The 21,988-nt window shown below is 40.9% G+C and overlaps 1 protein-coding gene across 1 annotated transcript in view; it reads right to left on the minus strand.

Annotated features, from left to right (window-relative positions):
• The window catches only part of CREB5 (cAMP responsive element binding protein 5), a 235,365-nt gene extending 213,781 nt beyond the window's left edge, over positions 1-21,584 (minus strand). The window contains exon 1 of the mRNA XM_040084092.2: positions 21,548-21,584. The gene's annotated coding sequence lies outside the window, so the exon portion shown is untranslated. The remainder of the gene's footprint in view (positions 1-21,547) is intronic.
• Between the last annotated feature and the right edge of the window lie 404 nt (positions 21,585-21,988).

The raw sequence follows: 21,988 nt of genomic DNA on the forward strand, positions 1-21,988 counted from the left end.
TTGCCCTTCAACCTCCACAAGGAGACTGCTCCCAAAAGTTGAAAATAAGCATCAACTGATCTTCCTGATATGGGCATCTCTACCAACACCTGGCCTCAGACAAGTGATTTATAATACAATCAAGTGTCAAGAAAGACCCTAACTCGGGCATAACTTATGTATACACACAAGGCTAGAACTGAAATAACTAAAATTGTACCTAATTTACTCCTTTAATATTATTCATATCCTGTTTTGATTTAACTTACAGCTATGTTAAACTGAAATAGGATACTCATAATCAGAAATGAAAGAGTATATTCGCATACTAAAATAACTAAAGGTGTTAAATTACTTCTAATTTCAGTTATTTCAGTTCCAGACTGTGCATAGACAAGCTTTTCAGAGATGAAGCCATGAAAATACTCTGAATTACACTATCCTGTCAGAAAGAAATAAGCTGGAGAGAGATAACTGACTAGAAAAACAAACCCCCACAAAAAACAAAACCAAAACCTCCAGCTAAGTCAGATTTTCAAATCCACCTCTATTTATGGGATGTGACCCCAGGCATGTTGCCTTTCCTAAAGACAACTTTTTCCTTTACACAAAGAAAAAGAAAAAAAAAAGAAAAAAAAGGCAGCAAAAGCTATGCATAGATAATGAGAGGCTTTATTTAATATCTCAATTGCTCCTGCAACTGAAGCACTGCCAAAGCTTTCTGTTACCCCTTTTTCCCCTCCTCAGGGGACAGTGACAACAGCATTTTCAATAGCAAAACAACAGATGAGACTCAGTTAAAGAAAACAAGATAGTTACAATTCTGGTCCCAAGTGTCCAAGTGAATTTCAAAACATTACCAGGAATTATTCAGAGTTTGATTTCTTATTGAGTATTGCAAGTATAAGACTTCCCTCCCCACCCTGAGTTTGACCTTTAGTCCCTGAATCCCTCAGTGCACGTTCTGATAAGAATTAAATGATTCTCAAGGTTATCTAGGTAGATAAGCATGGACTCAGTACCAAAATAACATACTAGATGAGGACTAGAATCCTGAGTGCAGGGATCAGCTCCAGGAAATCGAATATAAGAAAAGAGGGATTTGGTGTTTACTCTCAGTACCTGGAAAGGCATCAGATTCAACATCAAATTGTTTTCCCCAAATGTACAAGCAATTGCCTGTTTCCATGAGAATCATTCCTTGCAGACACTAAACATGAAAGAAGTAATAATCCAGAATGGCTGTACTACATGCACTCCAAGGTGCTGTTTAGCACAACTCGACCTATATAACATGGAACCAGGTAGTACAGTACCCTCAAGACAATTTGCACCGTGCAGAATTGGTGTTTACATGCAATGCAATCACTGCAGCTGAGGCTGTGGTGCCACTGACCCTCTTCCAACACTGAATGACTGAAAGAAGCTGCCTGCTGCCTACACTTTTTGCAAGTGTCTGTTGCTTGGTTAGCATATGGCAGTAATTCCAGCGTTATGCTTGAATGTTGACCAGAAACAAGCAGCTGAAGGTCTGGGCTGTGAGTGTGAACCTCCTGCGTGCCTCAACCCCACGGAGCTCCGCAAAAGCCGCGGATGCACCCGCACCTCCGGGCCTCGCCCCACGTCTGCAGCAGGATGGGGGCTCTCAGCAACACAGGTGTTCTGGCTGTGCAGAGCACAGCTTGCATGGCATGCTTCTCAGGATGCAGGTGAGCATCTCCCGTCCTTCAGCTCAGACAGCTGCACACAGCCTCTGGCACACGCTTCTCTTCACATGTCTCACGTGTGTTGCTGGGACACACATTCCATGTCTTCTTTTTCCACACCTTGTGAAGGTGAAGGAAGGAAATAACACAACCTATGGCAACATTTTGACTTCACCTAATAAAAATATATCGCAGCAGCATTTCCATTTAATTAGGGTGCTTATTAGCCTTTGGGATCTTAAAAATTCAAGTTACACTCGTGCAACTCCTGTAGTACGACCAATAACTACTGCAATTAAGGTACATGAAGAATATCAGACAAATCTATGATGACTGTAAAGTAAAAAAATTGCTCCAATTTGAATTTTTTCTTTTGTTATCAATAGCTTAATTTATTTCAACTTTGTGACTTTTTTGAAGAAATAAATCAAGAATTATAAATAAAAGCGAACACTATTATTGATATGTCAGCATTAGTTCTGATATTACTAACAATAGCCATGAGTGCATAATCCAGCAGAAAAGGGGGCTGAATTTTAATAGACATGTTAACAACATCTGTCAGCATTTATTGCCCTATTGTGACCACGTAAAGAGCCTTATTGGCAGAATATGTAAGTGAGGAAATCTGCTATGCTGTTATAGCCTGCCATTCTCCTGAAATATCACTCTGCTCAGGAGAAGTTAAGGTATTCTAATTATAAAGAGAAATAAATAAAAATACAAGAGAAAGACTAATCGAAGCCATGTCATGTGGTAGAGAAACAAGTAGGTTCTGCAGAAAGCCAAGATTTTCTTCTACTCCTTGATTTTTGCATGTCTTCTAAAATGTTTTTATTATAATTAATAAAACTGAAGCCCACAGTGAGGAATGCAATAACATAACAAAGAAACAAAAGCAAACAGAAGAAACAAAACCACCCTCAGAACACAGCAACAAACTACATCTCCTCTCAGCAGCATCCAGAGGGAAGTACCCCATGTTCTCAGGCTCCTCAAGGAGATTTTGCAGAGCCCCAGGATCTTTTCTGAACCAGAAAAACTGTTCTTACATCTAAGACCGAGAAAGCATGCTCCTTTCTGTCTCTCTCTCCCCCTTTTTAAACTCAGCAGTAATCTTACTGCCATACTGGTAAAAACATCAAGCAGGCTTGTTTCCTGTTTCAATGTTATTCTTGAAGTGGGCTGCAGTAAGAATCTGATTTTCATTGGGCTATTATTATTTGCAGCTGTGTGACCTTTTTAACCCCCTTTTAAAAGTGACATTTCAGCCTTCAACCTCAAGCTGTCTAAATGTTGCAGGGTTTTCAGGCCTCTGATTAACAGAGGAAAAAGAACCGATGGGGAGGTGTATACTACAATGTGTCTAATGCAGGTCAGTGCACCCATCCTGCCATTTGCACAAGTGAGTAATTACACTCTTATAAGCAACCTGTTTGTCAAAATTAATCACCTGGGTTCATGCTTGCAAGACAGGTTTCTTCAGCCTGGTGTGACCAAGGTCACTGAGATTTCCAAATACAGGTACAAAATGCACGGGCTCTAGCGTTAGCAGCGGTATGCAGAGACACGAGCAATAAATGAAGCATCACCTATTTCTTAGGGTCATGGGCACGATGTTTAAAAAGTGAGAGGAGACATGGTTACACTGCACTGGCGACTAGCAAAGAACCCCATCGATGTATGCAGCATTTTAAACTGCTAGTCATGGCTATTTGGTACAGTGTTATTTATAGATAATTAGAATTATTAGAAATGCTATTAAGACTTGTTGTGTTTGAAAGTGAAATACACGCAGGGTTAATGCCTACGGTTGTTCCCAATACATACTTGTTTGAGCAAAGCCAATTTTAAGCAGCATTGTGCTGGAACGGTGCACGGTGGTTTTTCTCAGCATGGGCTTTTCAGTGGAAGCGCTTGTTTTCTGAGCTAGCATCACGCTTTCCACATGCAGGCATACAGGGCTCATTAACACAGCCCTGCCTGCTTCAGCTGCTACAACGGAGGGTCTGTCAGCATTTCCATTAGAAACCCCCTGGTTCCAGGATTAAAGCATTTCCAAATGGTTCTGGATGTTGGAAAGCAATTTGTGTCCAGAGTCCCCAAGAAGGGCTTTAACACAATGCACATTTGAGCTGGGGCTTGAGCTCTTGCTGGTACTCCAGTGATGTTTTTGGGATTGCATTTATGACATTTATGTGTGGAAAAACACTCAGCTTGGTCCTTTACTCATTTATTTTAAAGGAAGAGAGGCCCGTAAATCTTCAGGCAGAGCCGAGTGCTCTCAAAAAGCAGTTGATGTGTGAATTGCCTCAACAGCAAGCAGCCCTCCTTCGGTCTTTTCCCTGTGCCTGGCATCTGTGAAGTCACTAGCCACTGACTCGCTTCAGGATCATTTGCAAAAGGAGTATCAAAAAGATTCTTTTTTCATGCTTCCAAACACCCTAGTTCTTTTTAAATGACCACATGGTTTATTTGTTGCTTGCCTGAACAAAATCCAGTGCTGGGAAGGCTCCCCAGCAGTCCTAAGGTTTTGTCCCTTCCCTCTCTTACAGGTATGTCCAATCAGCCAAGGGAGAAAAGTTTTTGATCCCCCAACCCAGCATTTGTCTGCTAAAACCAACCATTTCTGTTATCAAAGAAAGCCAAATAGCTGCTTCTGGAATTTCTTCTTATGCAGAGCTGCTTTCTTCTCAAGAAAGAACATAACTGGGGATAACTAAAAGAATATGGGGCAAATATAGGATATTTCAAAATGGAACAAAATGAATGTTGGAAAACTCTGGAATTAAGGAGGGTGGGGGAAGTACAGGGAGAAAGAACCACAAGGGAAATGGAAAAGAGAAAGACAGGACTGCAAATCACTGAGGGCTGGGCTGAGGAAGAGGAGGGGAGTAAAAGGATATCTCTGAAAAAGAAACTCAAAATAGAAAGCAGATGATCTACTGCCTTCCCACGTAGCAGCAGCATGAAAGCCCAACACTGTGTATCACCCGTGCAAGTGTTTAGTAGAGGGCACAGTTTGTCCTCTGCACTGGATGATCAGTCTCTCAAGTCTAGTGGAAATGCACGAGTCTAAACAATTACATTTCTTGGACTCCCCATTTCAGTATAGGAAACGCATCACGGATTCACTTGCTATAGTGCAAAGGGGTTTGCTGTTTTACAGAAAGGACCATAGAATTACTAAGCACAGGCCACAGAAGAAAAAAGGAAATAGGAGAACAGAGGTGAAAAGTGACTTTAAAATGAAAACACAATCCCCCCCAACTCCCCACCCCCACCCCACCCCCAAAAAAAAGCCCTAGCCCTTTTGAAAAGAGTTCATGAAAGTTATCTCAGCATAGAAATATTCTATAGGAGAAATAAGATCTTTATAGGGCAAGATGGCTATTACTTCAACTCTGGAAAAACACTTTGAGGAATAATGTGGTTATTTTGCACTCTGTGATTGGCCGAACAGGGCCAGCCTAACCTGGAAATGGCCCAGGCTTGTAGTTCTGCAACTGTCCCTCACTGATGGCATTTGCAGAATAACCCTAATACCTGCTGTTACAAGTCTGAAACCACATGAGAGACCAGACTGGAACCTCGCTGACAGCATGGGGGTTTGCTTAACAGAACAAGCAGCAGCACAAGCTGTACCATGCTATGGAAAAGGCACTATTCGACAACAGCGTTTTGCACACCAACAGACAGAAACAATACCTGAAGCACTTCTCCATTTTCCTTACATGCAATTTTTGTGTTTTCCTGTGCTGGAAATTCAACAGCTAATCCAGACCTACTGAAGTAAAACCAGTATCTGGGTCTGTGGACTTGACAAATGTTAGGCAGAAATGTCGTATCTGTGGATAGTCAAACAGCATGTGAATGTCAAGTTTATCTCAACATGAGCAAATACTATCATTGTCCTGTATCATCAGACATTTAACTGGAGTGCTCATGTCACAAGACTAAGTTAGACATGAGGGTCTTGAATGGGAGGGAAGGAAGGAAGGATGGAAGACAAAAAAGGGAGGGGAAGTGGAGGAAAAGCAGGGGGAGAATGGGGAAAAGCAGAAGGAAAGGAAGGAAGGGGAAGAAGTGACAGAAGGGAGAAAAAGGAAGGGAGGAAATGGGAGGAAAGGGATGAAAAGGAGGAAAGGGAATAAAGGGAGGAAAGGGAATAGAGGGAGGAAAAGGAGGGAAGGATGGGCTATGTTAAAGCAAGATTGAAAGCATCAAACGCTTTAAGTGGTGTGCTACAAAAGGATTCTCCACTATTTTAAAAGTTTTAATATTGAGGCTTCTATTGCCAGATGCACTGTGATAATATAGTATATAATATAATGTACTGGATGTACATGGTGATAAAACAGCCCTTATTTAGGTCACTGTGGATCCCACAAATTGTTCTGCTCAAAGGAAGGTGGCAGAACTGCAAACCAACTGCAGTAACACAAGTGGCAGGAATCTCGCTTTGAGAGACCACCACTAACATTTAGCATTTTAAAGGAAAAACATATTTACTCCGTTCTTTATGAACAAGTCTTGGCTTCTCCCTCTATGTGACAGAGTCCCTTGGGGCAAAGCATGTGCACAAAGAAGTTAAAACCACCATTAGCTGAAATCAATATTTACTACCAAACTCTTGAAAGATTTAAAGGAACAGATACATGCAGAGAATGCCATTCCAGGTTCATACAGTCATTAGACTGATAGTGCCCACTTTCCCTCACTACTAATTTTTGGTGGGTTACACATTTAAATGCACTTCAGTGAGATATTTGATTAATTACCAAGTTGCTAATAATACAAGAATGGTCTGCTTAGAATTTCATTTACAGTTATTTTTCAGGCAAAGGGATAAAAAATAAAAGAAAAGCCTTAGCCTACGAGGAACTCTGCCCCAATTTTCATTCACCTTCAAAAGGTTGCCAATACTAAGTGAGGTGAGTAGTCCATTTTCTACAAATCCCTTCATAAGCACAGCCCCATTCCCAGAGCTGTGGCAGTCACTGTGCTTCATGTCCTTGGTTCCTATGCCAAGAGGATGATTGTGGGTGTATGAAACAAAAACAATGAGTCTTCAGATCAGCTTCACAAGTTAAGATGGTTTACCATGCCTATTGCCATGAAACAACAACAACAACAACAACAACAACCCTACTTCAAGGAAAAAAACCAAGCATTATGCACTGGAGAAGATCTCCAGGAAGCCTGCAAAGGGCAGAAAAGGCAACTGCAACTGTGGCGAGAGATGAAGCCTGTGAAGCAGAGGGTGTCAATGATGAACTCCCAGTAACATCTGGCAAATAACCTAATCTTCTGGGACTTTCCAGTTCTGGCAGATAAGTGTGTTGTCCGTCCCTTCAAAGGCTGACCTCGTTTCGATCCTTGGGTTAATGGCATGCAAAGCTCTCTGCTACACTTACTTTTTCACTCTTATTTCTGCCCCAAAGTTATTATTAAACACCAAACAACTTTGCCTGTTGTTGTAGTTTGCATACAATTTAATTAAGAGTTTTCCCTCCAGGAATAATATTGACTGAAGGTTTTGTAGGGTTGTTTTGGTTTTTAAGTGTACTGTAACTGCAGTATGCTAATTGTTTTGGTTTATGATACACAAATAGATAAAAGAATTCACCTAACTTGCATGCAAATAAACACTTGGATTTCCAAAGGGAAGGAAGGGGGGAAAAAAAAAAAAAAGCATAAAAGATACCCTGGGGGAAACAACAACACAAGGCTGCTTAGCTGACTTTCATACCAGAAGCAGTTAGGGGTTTTAAAAGCTTTGAAAATTCTGCCAGCCCAAATTTTCCTTCCATATTTTATTATATAAAATAATCCCTAAGCCAGAACTTTGCAAACAAACTTAAACATTTTATGGATAAAACTCTGCTATTCTGTATGTTTAAAATAATTTTAAACTAAAACCAAGCTCACTTTTTACTTCTTTTTTTTTTTTTTTCTTTATGGTTAACATACAAGAGACTTTAATTTTCATTACACAGAAAAATGAGGCTATTAATAAAAGAGCTACAAGCCATTAATTATTAACCTTCACCAATTTTTAATTGCCATTTTAAAAGATTTTTTTTTTTTTTTTTTCAGTTGGGAAACTTCTCTCTCTGCAAAATGACCAAAACCAAAACCCCTCCTGAATCACCTTCAATGTTCATTGTTTCTAGCTATAAGATAAAATCCTCTGGGGTAACAAATCTTTGCTGAGAACACTAGCAGCCCACAGATCCCCTCAGGCAGTACTCAGCACTAGAGAGTTTTAGACACTAAAAACTGAAAACAGGGCTGCTCTTTTCAGCCCTGACAAATCAAGGGCATGCTGATCTGCAACACTTTAAACTTTGTACATGTGAAGGTGCTCACATCTCAAATGCACACACTTTATCTTCAGACACTTTTCTCACCAGTCATATAACTAGTTTTATTAACAGCAGTGTGACAATCTATTTTGGGTAACTTTAGTTTGGATTTAGGCTTATCGATATGTTTTTAGGAAATCAGAGATGGAAGCATCTTGCTGTTAAAATACCTTCATAAAATAAGAGTCTGAGTTCTGAGACTGGGTTAAAAAGCTGCTTCCAAATTATCCATTGCACTGAATACAGCACAATGTATTTAGACTTTGAAAGGGCAGTACACAAATAAAGCAGTAAGCAAGGATTGGCTTGAACTAATAACCCAGGAAAAAAAAAAAAAAAAAAACTCAAAGAAGCTGCAGATATTAAATAAGAATTTATATTTTCATAGAATCATAGAATATTTTGAGTCAAAAAGTACGTCTAAAGGTCATCTAGTCCAGCTCCCTACAATAAAGTAGGGACATCTTCTACTAGATCAGAGCCCCTCCAACCTGACCTTGAATATTTTCAGGGATGGGGCATTCATCGCCTCTCGGGGCACCTATCCCAGTATTTAATCATCCTCATTGTAAAAAAATTCCTCCTTATAGCTACTCTAGATTGATCCTTCTTCAGTTTAAAACCATTAACCCTTGTCCTATTGCAACAGCCCCTGTTAAAAAGGTTGCTCCCATAAGTTGTGGCCCACTTACACCTTACAACCACCCCTTTATGGAGGTTGGTTGTGAGACTGGAGTCTTCTAGCTTATTGAAAGAGTTAAAAATATGAGCTAGAAGAATCATTGACAATAGTTAATGAAAGCCTTTTGGGGGAGTCAGGGCAGGTATTTTAGGCTCAGTCTTCTGGAGTACTGGAAGGGCCATCAGCAGTCACAGGACATTGTCCCATGCAGGTATCACCAAGAAACAGTGCTGTGCTGCAGGAACAGCGGCTCCCAGGGTTCTGAAATCAAACATTAACAAGGCCCAGCACAAAAACACCAGGAGCAACAAGCAATGCCCTGGGCTAGCAGGCTCAGCAGAGAAGTCCCTGTTCCCCTGTCATGACACAGGCTGGTGGCAGAATCCCCCACAACACCTCCTTCCAGCCAGCACTGGAGAGAAGCCTGAGGACCATCTGCCCCAGCAATTCAGGTACCTGACTAGGCAAGGGAACAGAATGGTCTGCTTGGCAGACATCCAAAACAAAACAAAAAGTCCAAACTATTTTGTGCTGCTCCCCCCGCCCTCCTGCAGACCCCCCAGCTAGGCTCTGGCTGGATGTGTCCGCAACCCTTGGGTCAAGCTTCTCAACCATTAAAGTTCTGGACCCAGGAGAGGGACTAACTTTGATGGGAAGCCAACACAGGTCTTCAAAGGCTTTTCTGCAAATATATGCTTTCTTTGAGCACAAAAGTGGTGATCCCTCTCCTCTCCTCAGGCAAGAATGCTCCAGAAGTACTCCTGAGGGTTGGAGATGCTCTTCCAGTCCCCAGCCTAACAATGCAAATACATTTGCTGCATGTGAGACAAACAAGTCTGCCTCTCTCTCCATACCCAGAAGAGCAGCTCAAACATCAGCATCTCAGAATTCCAGGACAGGCAGAGACATGCCAATGCCCATGGCTGGGGCTGTCCTGTTCCCTGGCTGGGGAGGTGGGATGGATCCTATCCTGACACTCTCCTGAGCCCCCTGAGGTTCTTGCCCCCGGGGAGACCCCCATGGTGGCTGACATCGAGCTTTGCTGGTGGTCTCCACTGGAGAGCAGAAGCACAGCCCAAGGCACTTGTGGGGATGCCGCTCAGCTGCTGGTCCCTTGGGAGCACTCCACAGCTCTACAACAAACCCAGACAGGTTATACACAGCCTGTGTACTTCTGCCTAGTCTGCCTAGACCTCAAGCCCTACCTCAAGGAATCAGAGATTTGGGATGCAGAAGGGACATAAATGCAGCTAGTGCTCCACTGCCACTGTCCCAAGGAAGGGACATCTGATGTGGGCTGGCACTGTGTCCTCAACTAATGCAGAGACTGCAAAGTGAACTGCTACTAGTGGTTGGGCAGGGGGATGAGCCTGCCTTCCAGAACCAGCTGAACCAGCGCCCATCATTAGGCAAATGTTCATACAAACTGCAGGAGACCCTCCCAGGAGCAGAGAGAGTTCTGCACTCCAGGACTGACTTTGCTTGTCTGTGTGCACAGACATGCAAGTCTGTGGGGTAGATGAGAGTGTGCAAAGGGACCTTTCCTCCTACAGGGATGCAAGCACCCCTCAGCAGTATAAGTTTCCAGAACGCTTCTCAGAAGACTGCTGTATCACATTTTAAAAATCAGCCTTTCTGGCCCATGGATTATGGCCTCAGTGAAGGAGGCAGTACATCAAAATGAAGCAATTCCTAATCTGTGACTAGCCACACATTTCTGGCAGGGACCAATCCATAACTACAAACAAGAACCTTAAAAACTAGCACATATGAAAAAATTACTACTTTTCCTAACAAGAAGGAGGCAACGTGAGGGGTAATTCTCTGTAGGCTGTACATTCACAATCTGTGAACTACTCGCAGCAACTTATACTGCAAGTGTAAAGCAGTGAAATTCAAACATCTCTAAAAACCACAGATTTGTAACTTGTGCTTGTGTAAATACACAGCTTTCAAGCCTCAGCCGTCCTGGCCATAGCTCTTCTGGGAAAAACGAAAAAATCTTGGCTAAGATTTTCAAGAGCAAGCAGTGATACTGAGTGCCTCCAGTTTTATGTGTCCAATCAGAAATACTTTAAAAGGCTTCATTTTCAACTCCTGCTGCACACACCCTCTTCCAATTATATCCCTTTAGGGAATATTTATCTTTGAGAGTATGCAAATAAGGAAAAGTCAGAAACATACACATTATTTTGTTCATTCTTCTCTCAGTAGTCTCTCTAACACAAAGATGCAATACTATGCCAAAATTATAGACAAGAGGCTAAAGAACACTCTTTTAAAGACTGATTTTAATTCTTTTTAATATAGCTGAAAGATGCGTTCAATCACAATTAACTGCAAGGAGCTTTAAATATATTTTATGTGTAGTTTCATCTAGAAGATTCTGGCTTACATGTTCTATCCCAAGCCGTGCAAAGTTGGTGGCAAAGTCAGGAAATAAATACTTATATATTTATAGTTACAATGTACTGATTAACTACAAGATCATTATTTTGGGAATGGACTGCATAGACTGATCTGGCTTTTTGCATTTTTAATTAATATAATTTATCTCATTTTGAACTAGGGTGCAGGGAGTTATGACTAACGAATACTTTGTATGAGAACTTAAAATAGAATTTAAAAAAAAAACTTTAAAAGCTATTTCAGCATATAATTGCCTCATTTTCTAAAAAGAGAATTTAATATATAAGTTGTTTGGAAGGTCTAGCAAATATATGAATACATAATTCCTTTCCCCTTCCTTGCAAGAAGAGAAAATCACTGAGATTTGTACCAGGCAGTGAAAAACACAGCCTTATTTTGAAAGTAATCCAAATGAAAACATTCACATTTCCTAATAATATAGATAATATAGATACTATAATTCATCACCAAAAAAAAAAAAAAAAAAAAAGTGCATAAGTCTGCTGCCATCTGCGTGCCTTTAAAGCAAACATGCTTTAGGGATGTCTTCTACCAACTACCCATAACTATGTGCACTTCACAATACCTATGGTATAGAGGCAACATAATCAGAAAACGAAGGCATAACTGAGCTGGCAGGTCCCAGTGAAGGGAGATTTCACAGGGTAGTAATATCAGTGACTGCCTCCAATAAAGGGATTACAAACGCAGGCTTCAGTGTCTGGAAAGTCAGTGCACTTTTTGAAAGGCACTTGGATCCTAAGCACTTGACAGATCCTCTCGGTATATCATCTGCCTCCAATCAGTCACCTGAGGAGTCAGGAGTTTTCTCAGAAAGCCCTATTACTGCAGGATACTCCTTTCCAAGCATACACTAATGATATGAAGGCCATTAAGTCTATATACTCTAGTTGTCATAATCTTGTGTTACATGGTATCCAACATTTTTATAGGTAAGACTAAGTTTTCTTCACAGAGGGAGCTATTTTTATGGACAGCTACAGATACTGACTAATGCTTTTGCATTTATCAATGCCACAAATAGCTTTTTGAACATTAATGCTGCTAGATTTTCTTTCAAGACACTAAATGACACTTATAAATAGGTACTATTATCTTCACATGTGTCAAAACAGGCAAAAAATGTTTAACACACATTTTGGTTGGATCATCCAAATAATACGATTATTTGCATAATTCTTTAGAATAAAAAAATATTTGGAGAACACCAAGAACAAGCAGGATTGTCATGAATCTCCTTCCAAGCACTACCATCCATCTCCTCTCGCAGATTCGTACGCTGCACTTGTCTCCTCCTCCCTCATGTTCTCCTTTCTCAAGCACTGCCTTGGTCTGAAATGAAGAAACCTCTGATCTTGGATCATTCATTTTGCTTTTATGTATATAACAGTTTGTTTAATGCAGGTTTGCATTATATCATAGCATGCATTTGCCTGTAGCAGGCAGCGTATTATGAACTTTTTGTTGCTACAGTGTTTAAAAAAATAAGGTCCATCTCCAAGGCACTTTGAAGGCAATGGTAAAGAAAGAAGCAACAAAATATTTCTAATCATGTAAGAACATCTGGGCTAACTAACAAATCTAAAATACAAGGGTCTCTTCTGGTATCACATCACAAATAACAAAAAACATATGTGGAGATACAGGCTGCATCTTCTACTTGAAGTTAACCTGAAAAAATTCCACTGAGTGCTACCTAAGCTCTAACAAATATAAAAGAACAAAGATCAATACATTGAAAGCTTATTTCATTTCAATCAATTGTTTGTGAAAGGTGTTCACAGGTTGTCTTGCTTCCTGCAAGAGCGCTAATGCTTAGCCCTTTTAAGTAGACTCCATATTTTTCCTTACAGATTTCAGTCTTAGGTACAAGGACTGAAATGAATCACTTTGGCAAGTAAGTGTCAGAACAAACAACAACAACAACAAAAACCTGGGCATTTTGGTCCCTAACATTAACAAGAAACTAAAGGAAAGTAGTTGATTTTTTTAAGAAAATATTTGCTCTCTTCTTTTCTTAATGTCTTTCTCTGGCAATCTTATTCTTATTCTCACATTTTCCTACTGAAAAAGAAAAGTGAAAGGAAACTGAAACCAGTGTGAAAAAATATTTGGTGAAGGAGTCTGTGTCACAGAGTTCAGAGGAGAATTCTGGAATTTTGGGGGTTTCATGCTCAGTGCTGTTTTTAGGGAATTTTATAGTTCCAGGTCAGCTCTTCACACACATGATGTGACTGACAATGAAATCTATTCTGCAGGACTTGAGAGAACGACATTTTGCAGCCATCAAAACTTCCAAACAGAGAACATAGGACTCATACACTCCAACCTCATTTCAAGAGAGGTCAAGTTCATTTCACTACCGAATATGACTCCATATCTGGGAAGCAGGGAGGAGAAAGTAAAAACCATAAGATTACAGGTATGCTGAGAAAGATCCCTTCTTCCCTTCATCCTTTCTCACACAGCTTGTGCTTTTTGACGGAAGGCTGTAAGTGTGTGATAAACCACATTTGGTAAAACAATTACTTCTAATTTAAATCAAATCCCTTTTGAAGGCTCTACCAGAGTAGTTCTGCCTGCAGATTTACCATAACAGAGTCTGGGTAGCAAGACTAGTTCAGGCACTTAGGAATAGAGCACAAACGTGCAAATGCACATCCACCATGGACTGATTTTACAGTAACTTTTAAAGCAGCATGGCTACGATATTGCCGGGCTACTCATTTTGGTTTGTGAAAATCCCTTTGGTGTTTTCCAGTTAATAAGGATGAAAGGAAGGGGGAAAAAAAAAATAACAGAACATGGGAAAAAATTATAGGGCTGCATAGGCAGCCTCGAAGGAACATGGATTGAACAACCTTTGAAGTACCCAATTCTAAAATGAGATCATATGAGAATTTTTTCAAGCAATAAAAGTGAAGCCTCAGAAACAAGTGTAAGTTACAGCCTGAAGTGCTTTATCACAGCTCCATGAACCCTCTTCCATAAACCTGAGTTCTTTTAAAAGTTCATTTACTTCAAGGAAAAATTGAACTGACTGTGGGGGAATGAAAGGGCAGGAGGGATCCATAGTTTCCCAGAGGTGTGTTGATAAATAAGGCATGTACATCTCATGGCATCAAAGTCATTAGTGGAGAAGAGTTGTCTCCTGCCAGTCTGTAAGGAGGCCTTTTCTGCTTGGAGACAAGAACAAGTATCAGTGCCTTATGTGCTTCTTCAACAAAACTCATGCCCTCTGGAGAGCAAAACTTTCAAATTAACTTGCCTATAGGTATGTAAAAATCTACTGTGGCCTCAAAAAGTTATGCCTGGGCTAATGCTGTGCCACACAAAATACTCAAATCTGATTCTGAGGGAACGTGGCTGTTTACAGGGCACAGTGCAGAGCTGGGCAGAGATAACCAGCTCACATTGTGGAAGTAATATCGGCACAACAGTGCTCTTGAGCTAATCTGCCACATCTTTCAGTGAAGCTAAACACAGAATTCAGCTGATGGGGATATGCCCCTTCCAGAGAGAAATCTGCCCACCACACCCATCTGAGAGGTTTCTGCTTCATATGATATGCACATAATCATCTTGGCTTCAAGTGTCCTCAGTATCTCCATCTCAGTCGGTCATTCCAGACCTCCTCCACAGTCAACAGAGAGAAACAGGCACATGAATGCTGTCCACTTGATATAGACATCTCCATTAAGAAGAGAAGAATCATGAGCTAGAATTGCCAATTTCTCACTACTAGCTTTGGAAGAAGACTGGACGATTAAGTCAGGCACCACGTCAGAAAAACCAACTCTTCCACACCCGACGTTGCCACAGATGTCTGAGCTAGAAGAATGCTGGCTGCCTGTCCGAAGAGTGCTATCCATATTTATAAAGCACTGATAAGGTAGAAAGTCATAGGTTCAAAAACTGTTCAAGGTAGGTCACTTTTTTTGCAGCTGGATTGAGTTTTGCTGTCACCAGAGCAGAAGGCTGACTCCAATTTCCTCACTTCATTCAAGTGAGACCACCTGGCCATGGGTCTGGCTGGAACCAGCAAGAGGAAATACCCTACACCATCCATGTGAAAGGAATGCTTCACACTATCATGGTGACCCCCCTAACGACACCAGAACCCTCCAGCTGAGTATGTGCAGATCTTCCTCAGGTGGAAAACCACCATGATGCAGGACCCTAAGCAAGGTGGGGCATCTCATACTGTGGGGCCAATCCAGCACAAGGAGTATCTAAGACACTCAAAACAAGTCATGTTTACTCATCCTTCTTTCTCCGAAGTACAGCTGCAAGATAACAAGTGTGCAAGATATCACCTTGAGATATCAATTGAGCATGTATGCTATTCCATACAGAAGTTACTTTTAAATAGTTTCAAATGATAATCATATCAATATAGCTTGTGCTGGGAACTGTAACAAATTAAAAACTTAATTTCTGTTTCCAGGTTTGGGAGCCACCAAGTTCTTCTTTAAGACCCAAATTTTGTATCCTATACAGGCAGCTATTTGTTAAGTAGTTTTAAAGTAACCCAGAGACACCCTGCAAAGAAATACAGCTAGGCAGCAGGAGGAGAGAAATTTTTCAGCTCGGAGACTTGCTCTGAGCCATTTAGAGATCTTTTCTCATTTTACAAATGAGAGAAGAAGCATAGATTTAAAAATTATACAAATGCTGAACCATTTGTTTTGGGAGATTTAGCAAAATGAAGCCTTTAAATTCAATTCTTCAAGTCATAAAAGATTCCATCCGGGGCAGCTGTTACAGTAGGTTGACCTCATCCTCTAAGGCAACTTTCCCTCTCTGTTCCTAAGCCCTGTAACACCCTGCAAGCCCCAAGGGCACCCCTGCAGCAATCTTTGGAGAAAGAAAGACAGAGAGAGAAAGTTGTCCTTGGATTTATTTAGTGAGAAAGAGGCAAAATCTGGGACAGGGAAAAAGGTTTGCAAGAGACCAAGCTCTTGTGGATTTGTAGAATCATCCATGCACATGGAATATATTGAACCTTGAACCTAAACTAAGGTCAAGCAAGTTTAAGGCTTGATACAGATGTTTCACAGAACTCTGGTAAATGAAGGTGAATGTTACTGTTAAAGCAAGAGAAAAAACATGCCATAAAACCGGTTGGTCGCTTGTTTATTTTTCTTTTCAGTCCATTGTCGAGTTTACTTTGTCCCCCTTAAGCCCAGCACTGGTATTTCCTGCATCTGGGTGATGACAGCAATCTCTTATACACCACATAAAACAGATTTAGAAGTTTGAAAGCCACTCCTGGCCTGGTATCTCCCCAGAAATATATCACTCCAGCACAAGGGAATATTTGCATTTTCCTCATTTTTCTTTCATTTCAAAAAACACTGATTGTCTTTTGGTGCATAAAAAGACTAAGCCAAACCAACCAAAACAACACAAAAAAAACAAACAAAAAAACCCACAACCCAAAAAAAAAACCCCAAAAAACTAAATTCACTATAAGTGCAATACCAACACTTTCATAACCAGTGAGGCAGCTTTTGAGCCAACAGTTCCTTTTTATTTTTTTTCTTTTTCTTTTTTTTTTAATTAAAAAAACACATTACAGAACAATCCAAAAGGAAGCCCCTCACAGAAAATTAACATAATGACTTCTTTAAAAGATACTATGATCACTTGTTTTTAGCCAATTACTTGTTCTCCTTTGGCATGAACGTGTTTGAAATTATGTTCAGAAAAGGGGCAAAGACCTTTCTAGTTCAAAGCCATGATGGAGTGCAGGCCAATATGGAAGATATACCCATTCCAATCAAATTCTGAATAACAGTGATGTTACTGGCTCTGAATCTAGAATGAGTCTCAAGATTTGGCAAAGGCAGGATAAATGAAAGTTTAAAAATAATTTGGAATAGCTAAAACATTTTAGGAGATTCACAGTAAAATACTGTAATAATAATAACAACAACAACTTTTCAGTTTTAAAGAGCTTAGCATAAATAAACGTTGTGCTGGTTCTGGCTGGGATAATTTTATTCATATTAGCTGGTATCAGGCTATGGTTTGGATTTGCTCTGGAAAAAGCTGTGATAATACAGGGATATTTTAGTTACTGCTGAGCAATGCTGATGCAGTCAAGACATTTCCTGCTCCTCACACCACCACACCAAGGAGGGGGCTGGGGTTGCCCAAGAAGCTAGGAGGGGATACAACCAGGACAACCTTGGGACAGCTGACCCAAGGGATATTCCATCCCAAATGATGCCATGCTCAGTGTATAAAGCTGGGGGAAGAAGAAGGAAGGGGGGAACATTTTGAGTGATGATGTTCGTCTTCCCAAGTCACCATTGTGGCTGACGGGGCCCTGCTCTCCTGAAGAGGGCTGAACATCTGCCTGCTCATAGGAAGTGGACTGAATTCCCTGGTTTGCTTTCTTTTTATGTGCAGCTTTTTCTTTTCCTATTAAACTATCTTTATCCCAATTCATGAGGGTTTTTTTACTTTTACCCTTCCAGTTCTCCTCTCTGTTGATGTGAGGGGCTGCATGGGGTCAGCTGCCACCTTTTAACATTGCCACTAACTTCTAACATTAGAAGGTGCAGAGGTGGTATTCACCCTGCTCTACTGACAGGGTACGTGAGCAAAGGGACATCAGGGGAGAGAAAACATCAGTATCAGAACAAATTAAAACAAGAGATGATGGGCCATGAAGTACTGTGTTTAGAATAGATTAAGAATGAGACAGACTTAAAAGTTAAAAATTTAAGGAAGCACAGATTTGCAGGAAAGAAGAGATTGGTGCTCCCAAGCTAACCACTAGAGCAAGACAGTTGCAGGATTACCACAACTGCTTCTGGAATTCAGATTTAAAATCTGGATAATTTCTTTGTTTTCTCCATGTTCCCACTGAAGTCCCAGGAGTCCTGGTTCCACTTCCCCACTGGTTTGCACCTTGGGTAATCAATTCCCTGATTCATCAAAGCTCTCAACTGCGCTCTTAAGTTTCAGCACACACCAGCACGCCCAACTCTCGATTATGTATGGGTGGTTTTCCAGATTCAGCGGATTAACTGTGCTCCTGATAGAGAAAAGCAGTACCTGGTGTTACATGGAGCCTGTGAGGCTCTGGGGTCAGGTGGTGATTCAAGCACTGCTCTCCTGCTCAATCTGTTATCATGAGAGCAATGCAGACTAGTTTGTGTTGTATCAAATTTACCCACATAGGACTCAGAGTGCCAGGAAACATATTCCAGTGACACCTGAGTAACTCTGTCACAGCAGGTCTGCATCAGCGTGGTTCACCATGGGTCAGGCAGATCTGGACTGCCCTGCCCTAAATCCCTGCTGCATCCCTGCACTGGGCCGTCCAGGTGTACCCAGTGTGTTGGGTACCCCCTGCAGCTGTAGGCCAGAGGATGAAGAACAGCTGGTGCCCGCTGACTTCACTGACACTGCCCACAGGTTCAGAAAGTTAGAGAGACACTCTGTAGCATTTGGCATTGACAAAAGTGGCAGGCTGGCTTTTGGATTTTAAAAGTTTCACTTTCAGAACAGAATCCTCCAGCATCGATAATCAGTGCCCAACATACCAAAAACATGACACCAACCAGCCTAGCAGGATAGCCAGAAAGTTAAAAACAAAGACCTACGTAGCTTTTAGAAACAGAAAGTACTGGCAACATGCAGGGATTCAGGCTACAAAAAAAAAGTTATGATTTTCATATAAAACACATTCCACAGTCTGAATTCGTACCAATTTTTAAAAGCTCTGCTGCATTGTCCCATCTCTCCCCCAGTCTAACAGTGAATAGTATAGGGAACAAATAGACAAAAAGTGAATAAGATTATGTTTTAAATGCTGGAAATATTTGGGGGGAAAAAAAAATCAGTTACAGTGAGTTCTGTGACCTCAAATAAAAAGATAGTGTAGAAAAATAATTCAGCCTGATGCCATGAGACATGAAGAAGGAATAGATGCTTGCATTAGAGAATGAAGAATGCAGCCAACCACTTCAAGTTTAGACAGATAAAGAACATTACTTAGGGCACGAGCATTTGTAGAACTATCAATAGAAGAAAACAAATTTAACCTCAGGTAAGTACCTGCAAACACCACGGGCAGCTGAGTTACACAGAGAGAGGGTCAAAACAATGACAAGTTCTAGTGAAGATTAAATACATAGAGACACATCTGAAGAATTTAGAAGGCAGAACAGAGACTGAGATTGCTGGCATTCTGCTCCTGTTCACAGGATCTGGAAAGCATCAGGAAAGGCTGAAACAAAAAAAAAAATACACAAACTATGGACACCTCTGGGAAACAGAACTGCTCTATATACTAATGCCACAGTAATCCTGGGGAAGGGAGTGAGTGAGTAGCTAATGTAGCTGTATGGGCAGTGATTGAGGACAGAAAAATCCAATCTAAGAGAAGAATATAGGACACGTAACTTAAGAAAAGACTCCTGTGTACAAATACTATACAAAACTATCAGCTGTATCTGCAAATGTGCTCCTGGATTAAAAACTAGCTAGATTGCAGCTGGGCTGTGCAGCCAGATGCAACATGATCACAATTGTGATGAGCAGCAATATTAGACAGGAAAAATGTGACCAAGTGCTGGTGATGCACAACGCTGCCAACAAGAACATCATGAAGCAAAAGATGCTATCATTTGGCATTTATAGCAGATGACTCATAGGAGTACCACCCACCGCTGGGCAACGGGGCAGAGCAAGACACTGATTTGAATGCAACACAACACCACGACTCCTTCATCTAATACCCTGAGAATGAATAGTCACTGTGGGTCATGCAGTCCTCTGGCTGAACACATAGGATAAGTTTCAAAGACAGGAACACCTAGAAAACAAGGTAAAGCCAAGGGGGGGGGGGGGGGGGGGGGGAAAAAAAAACAAACAAACAAACAACAACAAACAACACACACACAAAAAAAAAAAAAAAAATGCATGGGGTGTTATGCTTTGTGAGAGCTACTGAACCCAGCAACCCAGCAAAAAAACACTGTACCTGTAGAAATGAGCAAAATATTCAGGGCATCTTAGTTTAAGATGATAAAAGTAGGTCTGGCACACTGCCTCAACTATTGGCTAGCAAATACAAACACCAAGGGCTTGCCTACTGTAAAATGGACCAGACATGAGAAGAGACTTGTGTATTAGTGTTGCTGTCACTGTAGAAGATGTTAAGGAAGAAGCATTTCAAGACTGTAAGAGCTGATTTGAGTTATTCCTAAACGCAGCAGAGTAGGAGGCTGAAAACTGGTAAGCTGAAATAAAAAAGCAGTGTGACTTCCTGCTTTGGACATGGGGACTCAATACTAAATCCTAAGAAATCCAAGACCCCCAAGAAACACCCAGACACAAGTGGGCAGAGTATTTGACCGTCATTCCAGATTTGATATGCATCAGTGATGTGACATTTGTACTCAGTTGAAATCCAGCCTTGTACAGGGAGTGGTTATGGTGGGGAGTCTGCAAGTCAAAGTCCAGATAGTGAAAACAGGCAAAGGCAGACAAATTAAAATGATTTTTTTAAAAAAATTTAAAAATATAAAGTATGTCAAATTGAGAAAGATCTAGTTGCTAGACAAATCTCAGTAGCGCACTCCCAAGCCCACTCACCAGTCATGAGTGAGCAACAACCCAGCCTCCCACAGATAAACAAAATAAGCCAAACTCACTACTGAGATCACCCAGGTGGCTACAGCTCATGCATATGCATTACGGGCACCTGGATTTAGCAATAGCAAGAGCTGCAGTATCCCTGTAAATAGTTATATCACTAAAGGCAGCTTCTCTTTGCAATGTGGTGTCCACTCATGCTAATGCTCACAGTGTTGTACATGAAGTGCCCACTTGCCCTGTTGTGGCTGCTGCCCTTTTTCGGCAGGGGTCCCTCTCCGGTTTCCCAGTAGTATCCTTTGTATAGAAGGGAAGAGCTATTAAAAAAAAAAAAAGGTTTTCCCTCATAGTTTTCCTTGTTGTAGCCAAATGCATAACCATCATACACGCACAAGCAAGTGCAAAATCAATCATCACTGTAATTGTTACTCCCATGTATGTACTGCACATGCTGTACTTGTTGGTATCTATTTTCTCACTTACTTCTTTATGTAAACAAATCTATTTCCTATAATAAAGTGACTGATATATTCTCCCGTGCATTACTGGAATACAATTTAAGTCCCACATTAAACCATATCACTATGCATTGCCTGTGTTACTGGTGTGTATAGTACATGCTGTGAAAAAATACTGGGTGAAACAACTAAATATTCACCAATAAAAGACCTCACTACAATTATATAAAGACTTTCATAGACCAAAATCCAGCCTGCATCAGCAGTACATACGTCTGAAGCAAATTTCCTCACCGACTGAGCACTTACATCTCCAGCTGACAACAGTAAGAGCCGGGTACACCCAACAGAGTATCTTCAATTTTCATTCATGTGCCCAGCTTCATTTTGAAGTTCCACATTCACAGTTAACAACTTTACATGTGTCCTAAGTAAATAAAATTACCAGAAGTACATTAATGCCTATATATATAGTCTGCGATAATGTCAGATATAAATTTCATGTGCAAATCGGGCATAGAAAGAAGATATGCACAATAACTTCACAAAAAGTATTAAACTTGCCTTGTTTCACTAGTAAAAATTTTCTATCATTTTCAACATGTGCCAGCTGTTAGGACTGCAAGTGGACTAAAATGAAGGAGTTACGTGCTTCAGAAGAGCAGTTACGCAAACACCAGCACTGCAGTCTGGCAGCCCTCTTTGCAGGAAGCAGGACTGTACCTCACCGGAGCTCCTCCAGAGAAAGTC

The sequence above is a fragment of the Hirundo rustica genome, chromosome 1 (genome assembly GCF_015227805.2).
Source record: "Hirundo rustica isolate bHirRus1 chromosome 1, bHirRus1.pri.v3, whole genome shotgun sequence".
Classification (NCBI taxonomy): Eukaryota; Metazoa; Chordata; class Aves; order Passeriformes; family Hirundinidae; genus Hirundo; species Hirundo rustica.